Raw genomic sequence first — 15,282 nt, 5'->3', positions numbered from 1 at the left:
TAAACTGTTAGTTGATTACATAATGGCCTCCTAGGGAACAGCGCCTTACCCCTACAGGGTATTGTCCCTAAGTCAGTGCTTTGGCTAAGCCTTTAGCAGTATGTTCCGTCATCCTAGTAGGTCAGTTGCATGCAGAAGACCAGTGGATCCTATCGTTATGCTTTTTATTTTTGTGCCTCCTTTACCATCAAATGGACCTCAGTCTGAAGCAACATCCTTTGGGATAACGTGTTTATAAATCAGACATTCTATAAGCAGTCAGATGGTGGTGGGGGCGGACACACTGTAGATAAGAAGAACCAGCCCATACCTAGAGTAAATATTGATTGTAATTTAAAATAAAAAACACTGCTATCTCATCCAAGACAGAAGGGGCCCAATGTTATCCCTCTGTGATCAGTAGCTGGTTGGTTTTCTCAAGGATTGGTGCCATATCAATCTCTGCAGCTGACTGAATAGTCATTCAGAAAGAAGCAGTAGCTAATAAATCCTGGTAAAGGAAGAATATGCTGTAGAGTCCATGCATTGCCTCTATGCCTTCCACAATGGCTACTCTATTTATGGGCCCATTGTATCATCTTGTGCTGGCATTTTAGGATTCAGATCTAAGCACTTTACCACTCTTTCAGTTAGTAGTGGGGAACAATCCATGAAGCTGAAGGTAGGAGTTGAAGTGCAAGGGTAGTAAACACCACGGGAATCTGGACTATTTATTCAAGTAATTTTCTTGTGCCTTCTGGACTTAAGCTGGTTCAATCTCAATTATAAAATTTCTATTAGCCAAAGGGTTGTTGTACTCACAGTGGAATTTATGACCCAGAGAATCTGATAGTATCCAGGTTATTCCAGGTAGCAGTCATTAAAGCTATAACTTGCTTAGGTTAATGTAATCTACCTAATCTATTTGGTTTTTACATGTACTAGAAAGACAAAATAAGCAGAGAAATTATGGGAACCACCATATCTGACTTTTTCAAGTTATAGATGGCACAGATTCTGAAATTTGTGTCTTTTGCATGCTGTAAGAGAGAGAAATCGAACCTAATTTTCTTCTAGCTGTTTTCACGTTAAATAAACCATTCGTTCTCACTGGATTTATATTTCATCTTAGACATACATAAATTATCATGTATACCAGAATCTATTGACAGACTGTCTTTACAGACCAGTTCTACTGATTTATTCCTATACTAATAATATGTAGATTTGATTACAGTAACTTTGTAGTATGTTCTGAAATCTGATAAGTAAATCCCAACTCAATATATTTATTGGTAATAAAATTTTTGGCTAATCTGAACCATACAGTCTTGCAGAACATCTTGAGGTTATTTTATTCGATCTGTATCTCCTCAAACAGTGTTTGAATTCTAAAATATTAGTCAAAGAAAATGTAACTCATATACATTGTCTTCTCATCTAAGAACATGACTGTATTTCCTTTTGCCATATCTTATTTTATATCTGTCTCTTAAATTTAAAATCTGTTTTCCTTGAGTTCCATAGCTTTCTTGGTAAAGTTATTCTTAAAGATTCAATGGTTTGGTACTAGTGTAAATGACATTTGTCTCCAATCTCTATTATAGATCTTTATTGCCAGTATCAAAGAAAGATATTGCTATTTGTTGTATTAATAATACTACATTACCACATTATCTTATTAGTTTTAACAGCTTTACTGAAATATAATTAAAGTAAAATAAACTGTACATATTTAAAGTGCACATTTAATAAGATTTGGCATGTGTATGTACCTGTGAAACAATCAAGATATTGACTATATTGATCACTCCCCAAAGTTTTCTTACGCCCTTTATCACACCTCTTTCCCACCCCATTCACTCCTGTCCTCATTCTACTGCCCCATTTCCAACTATTATTCTGCTTTCTGTCACTAGAGATTAGTTTGCATCTTCCAGAATGCTATGTAAGTGGTGCTATGTAAGTGGAATTTAACATTATGTACTGATTTTAGCCTGATTTCACTCACTCAGGATAGCTATTTTCAGAATCACTCTTTTTGTAACAGGTATCAGTAATTCATTTCTTCTGATTGAAGAAGAGTGTTCCATTATGTTTGTTTAGTCATTAACCTGTTGATGGCTATTTGGTTTGTTACCAGTTTTTGAACATTAGAAATAAAGTTGTTATAAACATCTGTGTATAAGTCTTGGTATGGACTATGCTTTCATTACTACGTGTGGAATGCAGAGCAAAATGCCTAGATCTCATGGTAGGTGAATGATAAACTTTTTAAGAAACTGTCAAACATTTTCCAAAATTGTTGTACAACTTTACATTCTCACCAGCAGTGTATGAGACTTCCAGTTTATTCGTATCCTCATCAACACTTGGTATGGTCAGTCTTTTTAGTTTTAGGCATTCTTACAGGTTTACAGTGATATCACATTGTAATTTTAATTTGCATTTCCCTAATAAAGTTGAGCATCTTTTTTGTGCTTATTTGCTATCCATATGTTTTCTTTTTTGCAAGAACTTATTCAAATCTTTTGTCACTTTTTTTTTTTTGGTTTATAAAATGTAATTTTATTTTATGTTACTCTGCTATTACGTAGGGCATAACATTTTCACAAGGCTTCTTTGGGGCTACAGTCAATGATTATTAGAGCAACATACAATAGTGGTCCAACTCTCTAAATAATCACTAGACAAACTGGACACCCTCTCACATGTGTACAAATCTGCATGGAAAAGTACTAAAGACTTGGACTTGTGTACTTTATGTCCCCTTTCTAGCGTATTAAGAAATGACATGCACTTTCATTTGCCAAAAGCAATGCTTGTATTTTGGCAGCAACATGCTACTTCTATTACATAGTAAAGGGAATACCAGAACTACAAAGGCAGGAGATGTAAGTGAATTTTTATTGGGAAGGGAAGTTGTCAACTTAAACAGCAGCAAATGAAGAGTGAATGAGGAAACTCCCTGTTGTCACAGATACACAAGACCTGCATCATATATGATACAGGAGGCATTTTAATTTGTGACCCCCAGCCTCAAAATGTCAAGTGTTTTTCCATTCAATCTAATACTTCTGGATTCCTACCAAAAAGGAATATATTAAGAGGATGGAAAAGTTGCTTACTGAAAGAAAATCCCCAAAGAAGAGTAAGGGAGGGAATGTAGAAATCAAGAAGTTATGTAGAACACTCTTTAAATTGTAATTAACTATATTTTCATATTTTCACAGTAATACAAAACACAGTCACATGCAGAACTGGCTCAGGTTACTTAAATACCAGATAGATTTTTAGTTCTCTACATAAGTGTTTGGAAGTTACTTGTGTTTTTATAAAATGAAGCTATTAATACTTTTCTACAGCAGTAACTGCACACTAGGAAAGCCAAGACAAACACAAATCAAGGAATGGAGTTTTCCCAAAGCTGCAGTGTGAAAAGACTATGAACAGTTATTCCATACACATGAATGTGTTTCTTTGCTATAGGAAACCCAAATGGAATAAGGAATGGAGATGAGTAAAAAGGTTTCTTGAGGGGAAGAAGGATGACACCCTGTATGCACTTAGTTCTCTGCCCCTTCTGCCACATCACATTCTTCTCCTGCACTGTCTGATGTCCATTATGTTAGGTTGTCTCTAAGCAACTGCATGATGAGGGTGCTGTCTTTGTATGAGTCTTCATTCAGTATATCAAGTTCTGCAATGGCCTCATCAAAAGCCGTTTTAGCCAGTGTGCAGGCAAGTTCTGGGTTGTTAAGGATCTCATAGTAAAATACAGAAAAGTTAACAGTCAGCCCCAGGCGTATTGGGTGTGTGGGTTGCATCTCTTTCTTGCTTGTATCAATAGCCTCTTGGTAAGCTCCTTGGGAATTATCTATTGTTTCTGATCATCACCACAAGCAACTTCAGCAAGGTACCGGAAGTAATCTCCCTTCATCTTCAGATAGAAGACCTTACTCTCTGGATTAGTTGCATTGGCTATTAAATACTTATCCAACAATTCCAGGACCGTGGTGCAGATGGACCTCAGTTCGGACTCCACTTTCTCCCGATAGTCCTTAATCGGCTGCAACTTCTTGTCGGAGGTGTTGGTCTTCTGCTCGATGCTCGAGATGACCCTCCAGGCGGACATGTGGCTCCCGACGTTCTTGCAGGCCACCGAGAGCAGGCTGCATCCTCGTTGGACAGCTCCGCACCCTGCTCCGTCACGGCTTTCGTGCAGGTGACCATGTCATCATAGTGCTTGGCCTGCTGGGCCAGCTTGGCCTTCTGGATCAGCTCCGTCTTTTCCATGGGGCCAGGAACAGGACAGCGAGGGCAAGCACCAACCCGGATGGCGAGGAGTCGTCTCTTTTGCCACTTTTAAATTGAATTTTTGTTATCTTATTATTCAGATTTGAGTTCCTAATATACTCTGGCAATCATTCCTTTATCAGATATGTGACTGGCAAATATCTTCTCCCAGTCATTGGCTTGTATTTTCAGTCTTTTAACAGTCTTTCAAAGAACAGAAATTTTAAATTTTGATGAAGTTTGACTTATTAATTTGTTTTTTTATGGATCATGCTATTGATGTTGCAACACAGAGTCACAAAGGTTTTTCCCTTATGTTGTCATCTGAAGATTTACAGTTTTAGGTTTTCAATCTAGGTTGATGATCCATTTTGAGTTAAATTGTGTGAGATGGTTGAAATTCATTGTTTTGCATATGTGTTTTCAGTTGTTGCAACACCATTCCTTGAAAAGGCTATCCTTTTTCAACAGAATTACCTTTGCAACTTTGTAAAAATTTAATTGTCAATATATGAGTGAGTCTATTTCTCAGCTCTATTCTTTTCTACTGACCTATAAATCTATTTTCATGCCAATACCAATCAAAACATTACTGTAGCTTTATAAATCTTATAATATCTTAAAATCAGGTAGTATTAGTTGTCAAACTTTACCCTTTTTCAAAGTTGTTGGCCATTCTAGGTCCTTTGCATCTTCATATAAATTTTAGAACCAGTTTATCGATTTCTACCCAAAAAGAAAATAGTCTGCTTGGATTTTATTGGGATTTAGTTGAATCTATAGATAAATTTGGGGAGAATTGACATTTAAACCCTATTGAGTCTTCTGACCCATGAACATAGTTTATCTCTCTAGATCTTTTTAAATGTTTCTCAGCAGGGTTTTGCAGTTTTCGTTAGATTTATCCCTAGTGGTTTCACATTTCCTGATGCTGATGTACATGGAATTCTTAAATTCCAATTTGTGAGTGTTAAAAATATATAAGATTTCAAAAGTTTTTATACATTGATACTGTATACTGAACCAAAGATTAAAGGAATATTCTAAATGCTTCTAGTAGGGAGGAAAAGGGGAGGTGATAAAAATCTGACCGTGCTCAGACTTCTTACTTGAAACTCTTGAAGCCAAACTATAATGCCTTTGAAGTTTGAGGGATAAATTATTTCCAATTTAAAATTCTTTTCCAAGTCAAGCTATCATGAAAGTTTGGAAATAAAATTAAAAATTTTTTCCAACAAAAGAATAACTAATACAGATTTGTTCAGCATTATCTTAATTTTGTACTTACTGCACCAGCATAATTATAATAGCTCTCATTCACTTTTCAATTTTTCTTCATAAATATCAACAATTCTGAAAGTCTGCCTTATATGCTCCATAAGGAAGATCCTAAGGTTATGTTCCTGCCCAACAATGACATAAACCATTAAAGAAGACTCAGAATTCAAGAAACAGAAGATAATGTAGGAAAGTAATAAAGAGAAATTATAATGTGACTGATTAGAAAAGGAATTACCAAAGAAAGGATTTTCATTCCTGGAAACAGTCAAACAGTCATAATAACTATCTACGTTGGGTTTTGTAGAGAAATCTATGGGAGGGCTAGATTAGGTGAACTGTGGTCTCCAAAGTTAAAAAAATCTTCTATTGTAAAATAACAGTTCTTTGATTATGATTCATAAATGTCTGCTTCTTTTATTGATGCTAATGTCAATGCTAACAACTTACATTTAAAGTTAGCATATATTTTTCCCTTTATTCTGAAGCAATATTTAAGAACTTCAATAAGATTGAGTAAAACTTTTTAAAAGTTATGAAATAGTGAATATAGACTAGCTTGTTTCATAAAGTCCTAGGGAAACAGATATGAAAGAGATATCAAAGTTTGTCTGCCCTTAATAATGATAATGGAATTACATTTGTGTTCTCTTGACCTACTTCTCTGATGACCGATAAAGCCTGTTGATAAGAACACAAGATTACATATAATTATCTGTAGAGTAATAACTGTCTATATGGATATTAAAACTATAACTTTGACGCTGGGTGTTACACTCATTCAAAAGAGTTTAGCAAACTTTACGTAAAAATTTTAATCTCCATGAATAGAAAGCTTGTCAGAAGTTATTAAAAAAAACAAATTGAAATTCCCATTTTAAAAAAAAGATTTCAGTTAGACTGAATCATCAACATTGTCTAAAGACTGATGGAAAGATTCAGTTAAAAAAAAAAAAGATGAGATAGGATTCTCATGAAAAAGGAATCTTATCCTTGCTTAGTTCAAATGCATTCATTCAAAAATAACTTATTAAGCACCAAGGATATTCCAAACACATGGTGACCATGATGATCAGGGGGAAAAGCTACCTTAAACTTCAGACAGGAAAATGTCAAAGAAAGTAAGTGAAAGATATAAATGGTCATGTAGTTTCAGACTCTAAAATGGGAAAGTTCAGAGTTTGGAAATCACTTGAAATTGAATTTCTGCCTATGAAATTACAAGAACACTTATCAAGGAGAGGATCTGAAGATTCATAGTGGCTCCATAAAGATCACTTGGATGGTTTTAAGTTTTAAATTTATATGTAGAAAAGAGATACAGAGTCATGTAACCGAGCACAAATATGAAAGAAACATGAGCCTGTGAGAATAGTGCCAGAAAATGGAGAATGAATTGAGGTTTGTGAATAAACTGCATAAGGAAAATAAAACATTTTTAAGTTACATTTATATCTAGAGCAAGAACAAAGAGAATTTACCTGTAATATGTCTGGCAAGATTTTATAAATTGAACAAGTGACACAAAATGGGATTTGGAAAATTCTATTTTACTTCCATATTCTCTGACCAGAAGAATAATTTTTAGCCTAGAGAAGGGTGAATAATACGGGTAAAAGCAATTGAACCTCAGGATATGTAAAGAGATGATAAGATAGCATTTAGCTTCTCTAAATGATTTCAAGTCTCCAGGCCTAAAAATATTACATACTAGAGTATGGTAAAAACTTACAGATGAGATAGTGAACTGCAGGAACGGAAATTTCTTATCTTTCAGCCACCAAGGAAAATGGGAGATGTGACTAGGAATCCAGTTATAAACATTTAGTCTTGACTTTCAAAATGAAAGGAAGAGATAGTGTCTTGGAAGAATTTATTATTATAATTTGTGTGTTTTCACACTGCTCTAAGCCAGTAGCTAGTCCATTAATACATCCATGTCTCTGGGATGGTTGCAGATGGAAAGCAGACAGAGCTTATGATCAGTGGCTCCTTCAGTCTTTTGTGAAAACCTACGTTCCTTAAAGAGAGGGTGTTGGGTTGCAGATGCCATTAATGCTCACCTAATATTCAAAATATTCTCTACAATTCCTAGCCTCCCTGGCATTTGATTTGGGACCATGTGACTAGTTCAGGCTAATGAATTAAGAGTAGAAGCAAAATATTTTATTTCCAGACCAAGGCAGTTAAAAGTCAAATTCTTCCTCTCACTCTCTCTCTTTCCCTGCCACAAGTTGAGATGGTGGCAGCATAAGATGGAAGAAGTCTGGTTCCTTGAGTGACTACAGAAAGGACAACCTATGACAACTCACATCAGACCTTACGTGGATAAAATATAGCCTTTCGTTGTGTTAACCTACCCATTTTTCATGGTATCTTAAGGTAGCTAACATTAATTTCCTTACTCTCTGAGTATAGTTACTCATTTAACTAAAAAGTTTAGAGACAGATAAAGCCTTAGACATTGCCAGACTAGAATTTTCATTTCATTTATAAGATGTTTTGTCAACTATGTGTTTTGGCTTCATCCTTAGGCTGGCATCCCTCATGTTAGCAAAGTAGCTATAAGCAGTTACAGGCCTCATATCTGCACATCTTATCATCCAGAGCAAGAGAAAGAGACTTCTTTTTCCTCAACCTAACATTCTATCCAATCAAAGAAGATCTATTCTCTGACTGAGCTATCCATCAACCAAGAACTGTGACATAGTTAAATTATGCCAACTAGCTTCAATAAATCAGGGCTAAAGCCTAAAGAAGATATGAATCAAGCCCTCCTAACCTCATAGCTGGTACAAGTCAAGGGGAAGTTGGAATGGATCTTGCAGAGAAACAGCAATGAAATATACTAAAGAGGTCTTAAATATCCTTAGATCATTTTACTTTATCTTATTGAAAATGTTCATAATGATTTAATAGCTTATTTAGTGGATTCATAAAGCTTGTAAAGAAAGTCATTATGTTCGACAATACAATAAAGTTTCAGAATAATGGTTCAAGTCTAACAACATAAACATTTCTTAAATAGAAATTAAAAAACTAATATGTAAGATATTAGTAAGAACCTGGACTTGGATTTTTAAAAATTATACAAATACAGGTCCAGTCGGTAAAGATTATTAGTACCTCCTGTAAAAGATTAGGGGGTTATAGTTTAACAGGAAACACAATCAGTCAGCAATGTGATGAGACCATCCAATAAGGTCAATGTTAAATTGCACAAACGGACATAGAAAATCTCCAATGATACAGTGAAAAATCTCATGATATTCTATATAAATGAGACCACCCTTAGAATCCATGTAAAATTCTGGAATCACAATTTAAGAGGAATATTGAAAAATCAGGAACATCTGAAGAAGAATGAACAAATTAATGAACTTGAAGCTGTATCAGTTTTGGAGCAGTTGAAGGAAACGTGGAGGATGCTTAGCCATGAAAAGAGGGGCTTAAGAATTTAACTGTCTTCAGACTTCTGAAATGCTGTATATTCATGCACATACAACTTGTTTGGAGGGAATCACTAGGACAAAAGAACTGAAACACAAAAAAACAGATTTCAACAGTATATAGAGAAGGCTTTTGTAACAGTTATAGATACGCATGAATGAAAGAGGATGCCTCAACGCAGAAAGCTTTCTCATCACCAGGGTGAGTTCAAGAAGTAAGACTAGCTTGTCAGATGTGATATGGAGAAGATACAAGCCTGCAGTGATACTTGAACAAGATAATTTTTATAATCCCTTTAATGTCAGTGTTTCTAGGATAATATGAAATAAGCTAGATTTCACTACTATGTAGAAGTAGTCTATTTTAAAGCTTAATTCCCTAAAGATACTGCAATTCCACCATATAGCTTCAGAGAAACAGAAAGAAAATGTCAACTTTAAACAATCTCTACTTTTCTAGCTCATGAGAGATTTCATAAATTTTGTGATTTCTAAGGACACAGAGAACATGTCATATTTCCATTAAGAAACAATTTCATATAAGTTAATATCAACCCATGAAATGTCACTCTCTGATCGTTAACTGCAATGACAACATTGGCTAAAATAGAGTGCTTTTAAAGAACTCTATCCATACCATTGGTTTAAGAATAGAGTGTCTCCAAAGGCATTCACTCAGGGAATAACAACTCAGAGAGATAAAACCAAGCCAAGAGAACAGTGGATAATTTCTATTAGCAGTGCATTCACCTTGAGAAATCACCAGCCTCTCTTTGACTTTTCTAACTATGACCAATTAATTTCGAATGGATTTTCTACAGCTCTTCTCCTTTACCCTAAAAAAAACCCCACATAATATCAATTTGTGGCATTGTATTTCCTTTTGTCTGGGATGAAGCCACCAAACACTAAAGGTTAGAGTCTTACATAAATTTAGATAGCAGGACTAAATGAAAATGAAGCTCTTATTAATGGAAAATAATCTCATTGGAATAAACAGACAAAAACTAATTTGTAATACAGATTCCCTACACCAAGCAGTATCTACTGAAAGCCCTTTATCTAAAGTATTGACAAACTACTCACACCTTTTAAAGAGATCTTAAAAATACACCAAAGGTATTCTGGAGAAAGTTTAGGTCTACAGATGTGAAAGAATTTCCCATAAAATTACATAATCTGCCTACAACCAAGTTTTTTCAAAGTTACATTGTTTTCATAAAGTTAAAACTGCCTCTTCCTGTGCTTCTGTGTAATGCCTAAGAGGCATTACTCTTTGGAGCTTTCTAACGGCCTATGTGAAATAAACTGGTAGACTCCATCACTCTAAACAACCTTACTAATTTTTGAAGGAAACTTTAAAGACTTTGCATTTTACAAAAAGTGAATTATTTAAGGTCATTTATTACACGCTCTCTCTGCTTTCAGTAGGGCTGATCTAAGAAGCAAAGAGAAGAAAAACTGCCCCCTTAAGCTCACGTGAGCTATTTTGCAGGGAATAGTTCCTTTTTCAAGAACAATTTACTAGAAATTTTTATTATCCCTTTTATGAAACTAGGGGAAATATTTAAGAGCTACTCCTTGAAAAGCACAAATAAGTGGTAAATTTGGCTTTCAAAGCATTGACATGTATTTGGAATTAAACTACTAAATACATTAGATTACTTCCCAAATTGATGAAAATGAATGCTGATTCTATCTTTTAAATCAATCCAAACTTTTGATGAATTACATTGTTAAATAGTTGTGTTTAGACATTTTTCAACTAGTATTTTTACAAAAAGCAGAAAAAAATTCATACATTTTACAACTTAGTAACATGGACATTTCTAAATTTCATGTTCATTTAGCTAATATCTAACAGGATTTTTAAAATTTGTAATATTATTCATCAGTGTAACAAGAAAAATCCTTTCTATTTATAGTACTCAAGGCCCAGTTCTAGAACATCTGAGTTTTAGTCCTGTATCATTAATTTGAGTCTGGGGTAGATGGGTGAAGAACTTGGTGTCTCAGGGCCAATTCAGCTGTGTAAAGGAAGTAAGTGGGCTCATGCTAGGTAGGACCTATCCAAACCTGGGGGCTCTTGCCCCGGCTAATGAGAAAAATACTACCTGAATCAAGCATATTGTTTCTATATAGGAATTAAGAAATTTTCCCAAAGAAGCCACAACTTAGATTTTTGTGTAAAATTTCTCAATTTTGCAATTGACATCAAGATTGATGTCAAGAATTGACCTCAAGAATTGACATCAAGATTTTCAAAACACTATGCAGAACAATGTTATGAGAACTAAGCAAAACACACATGCAGATGAGGGAAACTTCACTTCAGTCTACAAGAGAATGTTTCGCACCTATGGTCTAGACAATGCACAGGGCATCAAGAAAAGGGACTCATAATTCTTATTTTCAGACTCCCGCTTCACATTCTTCCCTCTTTTCACATGCTTATTCTCCAAATACTACCTTTTTCCTTCCTTCCCAAGCCACCCCAGCATGTCCTTCTTCCTTGAGGAAAAACAACTAAAACTTCAGGAACATAGAAAGAAGTATATTAGAAAACGAAATCTGAGCTATTTAAATAGGCATTAGAGTCCACTGTGATTCATTTTCTAAGAGTAACTCATAGCTCTCTCCAGGTGTTCCTACCTGGGCTTAGAATTAACCTTAATTGTGTGGCACAATCTTCAATCGTAGAACACAAAACACTAGAAAAACTTTCAGTATGAATAAAATCATTTAGTAGAACTTGACTTTCATATTGATATATGAATCTTCTATACTCCATACTTATAATTAAAAATGATAATAGAGAGACATTAGGTATTAGAAGTTGTAAGTCTGGCAAGACCAAAAAGATTGATCCAGTCTAGTAAGGATGTGTTTACCTTGGTTTCCAACTCAGTGTGCAAATAAACATCATAAAACATAGGAAAACAAGGAACAACTTCCCTGTACCTCTCTAATTACTTAGGAAGACATACCTGAAGGTTTAGTGGTGAAAGAAACCCCCAAAAGAGTAAGAACTGATAGTAAAAGCCCAAGGCCCCAAGCTTGTTGTCTTTTCTTCATTTAGCCAGAAAAGACCTCGATTATAATGCTTGCTAAGCCAGTTACTTTCTTCCCTGTCTAATAAAAGAGTTACAGTATAGGAATTACAGTCCTAATTTTAATATATCACATATGAAGACAGAAGAGTTGCATAAAGGACAATTAACATTATTTTTTAAGGTTGAAAATTAAAGAAATACACAGCAGGGACTAAAGGAGTTTAGAAAAAGAAAGAATTTTATTAGAGTGAACAAGGAAACCTTGTATATGAGAGAAAACTCAAACTAGAACATGAGGGAAAGTACTCTTGTTACACAACTAAAAGAGCACAATTCATTGCAGATTCAGAAACTTAATGAACTCACTGTTTGGTTGAGAGAACTATTTTATAGGGTTGGAGGGATTTGTGAAGGGACACAATAAATGTTGAGACTGGCGTGATAGACCAGGATCAGTATACGAGTTGTAAATGCCAAATTTCAGGCTAAGTTCAAACTTTTTTAGGCATTAGGTTTGGCCACCAGTACTTTCTGTGAGGAACTGGAAACAGCTACAACTAAATTTGAATTTTCAGAAAATACATGGTGAGCCACTTTAGAGACAGAATTTGAAACTTCTTTTCCAACCTGGTTTGGCAAAAGCACAAATCAATCTACCTTTAATGCAGACTGAAGGTCCATCGGCTCAGGCTAGCCCACCCAAAAGAGCATACTGAATTACCATTGCTCGTTGACGCATCTGTGCCTTTTGAATCCTTCTTTTAAAAAATTGTGTATTTTCAACTGTAAACTGCTCTAAGGCAGCATAAAAGATACCTTTTATAAGAAAAATAATTTTGTATATTTACATACACAATCCACTCGGCATTTTAAAAATGTTATTGAAATATAGTCCATGTACAGTATTATATTAGTTTCAGGTTATTACATAGTGATTTAACATTTGCCTACATTATGAAATGATCACGACAATAAGTCTAGAAACCATCTATCCCTATAAAAATTTATTACAATATTATTGACCACATTCTTTATGCTGTGTATTATACCTCCATGGCTTACTTATTTTATAACTGGAAATTTGTACCTCTTAATCCCCTTCACCTATTTTGCCACTCCATCCCTCTCCCCTCTAGCAATCACAACAATCTCAGTATCTATGAGTCTGTTTTCATTTCGGTTTGTTTGTTTATTTGTTTTGTTAGATTCCACATGTAAGTGAGATCATATGGTATTTGTCATTCTCTGTCTGACATTTCACTTAGCATAACACTCTCTAGATCCATTCATATTGTTGCAAGTGACAAAATTTCATTTTTTTATGGCTGGATAATATCTATATCTATGTATCACAACTTCTTCATCCATTCATCAATCAATGAACACTTAGGTTACTTCCATATACTGACTATTGTAAATAAGACTATAATAAACATTGGTGTGCATATATCTTTTCCGAGTAGTATTTTTGTTTTCTTATGGTGAATACCCAGAAGAGAAATTGCTGGATCACATGGCAGTTCTATCTTTAATTTTTTGAGGAATCTCCATACTGTTTTCCACAGTGCACCAATTTACATTCCCACCAACAGTGCACAAGGATTCCCTTACTCCACATCCTTGACAATGCTTGTTATTTAATACCTTTTTGATTCTGACATGTGTGAGGCGGTACCTCATTGTGCTTTTAATTTGCATTTCCCTGATGATTAGTGATGTTGAGGACTTTTTCGTGTGCCTGTTGGTCACCTATATTTCTTCTTTGGAAAAATTTCTACTCAGGTCCTCTGTCCATTTTTTAATCAAGTTGTTTGTTTTTTTTTGATGTTGAGCTCTATGTGTTCTGTGTATACTATGGATATTAACCACTATTGGATATATTGTTTGCAAATATCTTCCTCCATTCAACAGTCTGCCTTTTCATTTTGTTGATAGTTTCCTTTGCTGTGAAAATCTTTTTACTTTGATGTTGTCCATTTGTTTATTATTCGTTTTGTTTCCCTTGACTGAGGAGACACATCCAAAACATGTTGCTAAGACCAATATTAAAGATGTACTGCTTGGGCTTCCCTGGTGGAGCAGTGGTTGAGAGTCTGCGGGCCAACGCAGGGGAGGCGGGTTTGTGCCCTGGTCCAGGAAGATCCGACGTGCCGTGGAGTGGCTAAGCCCGTGAGCCATGGCCACTGAGCCTGCGTGTCCGGAGTCTGTGCTCCGCAACGGGAGAGGCCACAACAGTGAGAGGCCCGCATACCGCAAAAAAAAAAAAAAAAATCGATGTACTGCCTATCTATTCTTCTAGGAGTTTTATGGTGTCAGGTCTTAACATTTGTCTTTACTCCATTTTTTTTCTTTTCTTTTTTTTTTAAATTGGGGCTTGGTTGTTTTACAATGTTGTGTTAGTTTCTACTGTACAGCAAAGTGAAGTACAGTTCCCTGTGCTACACAGCAGGTTCTCATTAGCTATCTAATTTATATATATTAGTTAGTGTACATGTGTCAATCCCCATTCCCAATTCATCCCACCCCCCCCTTCCACTCTTGGTGTCCATATATTTCTTCTCTAAGTCTTTGTCTCTATTTCTTCCTTGAAAACCCATTCATCTGTACCATTTTTCTAGATTCCACATATATGCGTTAATATACGATATTTGTTTTTCTCTTTCTGACTTACTTCACTCTGTATGACAGCCTCTAGGTACATCCACATCTCTACAGATGACCCAATTTCATTCCTTTTTATGGCTCAATAATATTCCATTGTATATATGTACCGCATCTTCTTTATCCATTCGTCTGTCAAAGGACATTTAGGTTGCTTCCATGACCTGGCTATTGTAAATGGTGCTGCAGTGAACATTGGGGTGCATGTGTCTTTTTGAATTATGGTTTTCTCTGGGTATATGCCCACTAGTGAGATTATTGGGACATATGGTAATTCTATTTTTAGTTTTTTAAGGAACCTCCATACTGTTCTCCATAGTGGTTGTATCAATTTACATTCCCACCAACAGTGCAAGAGGGTTCCCTTTTCTCCACACCCTCTCCAGCACTTATTGTTGCAGATTTTTTCTTGATGGCCTTTCTGACTGGTGTGAGGTGACACCTCATTGTAGTTTTGATTTGCATTTCTCTAATTATTAGTGATGTTGAGCAGCTTTTCATGTGTGGAGAAATGTCTATTTAGGTCTTCTGCCCATTTTTGGATTGGGTTGGTTTTTATTTTTGAT

At 35.2% G+C, this 15,282-nt stretch overlaps 1 pseudogene; it reads right to left on the bottom strand.

Annotated features, from left to right (window-relative positions):
* Nucleotides 1–3,545: 3,545 nt before the first annotated feature.
* LOC114890877 lies at nt 3,546–4,275 on the bottom strand (annotated as a pseudogene).
* Between the last annotated feature and the right edge of the window lie 11,007 nt (nt 4,276–15,282).

The sequence above is a fragment of the Monodon monoceros genome, unplaced genomic scaffold (genome assembly GCF_005190385.1).
Source record: "Monodon monoceros isolate NGI ecotype Baffin Bay Population unplaced genomic scaffold, NGI_Narwhal_1 Super_Scaffold_11, whole genome shotgun sequence".
NCBI lineage: Eukaryota > Metazoa > Chordata > Mammalia > Artiodactyla > Monodontidae > Monodon > Monodon monoceros.
The sequence above is the reverse complement of the archived record's forward strand: the minus strand, read 5'-3'. Positions and strand labels throughout refer to the sequence as shown.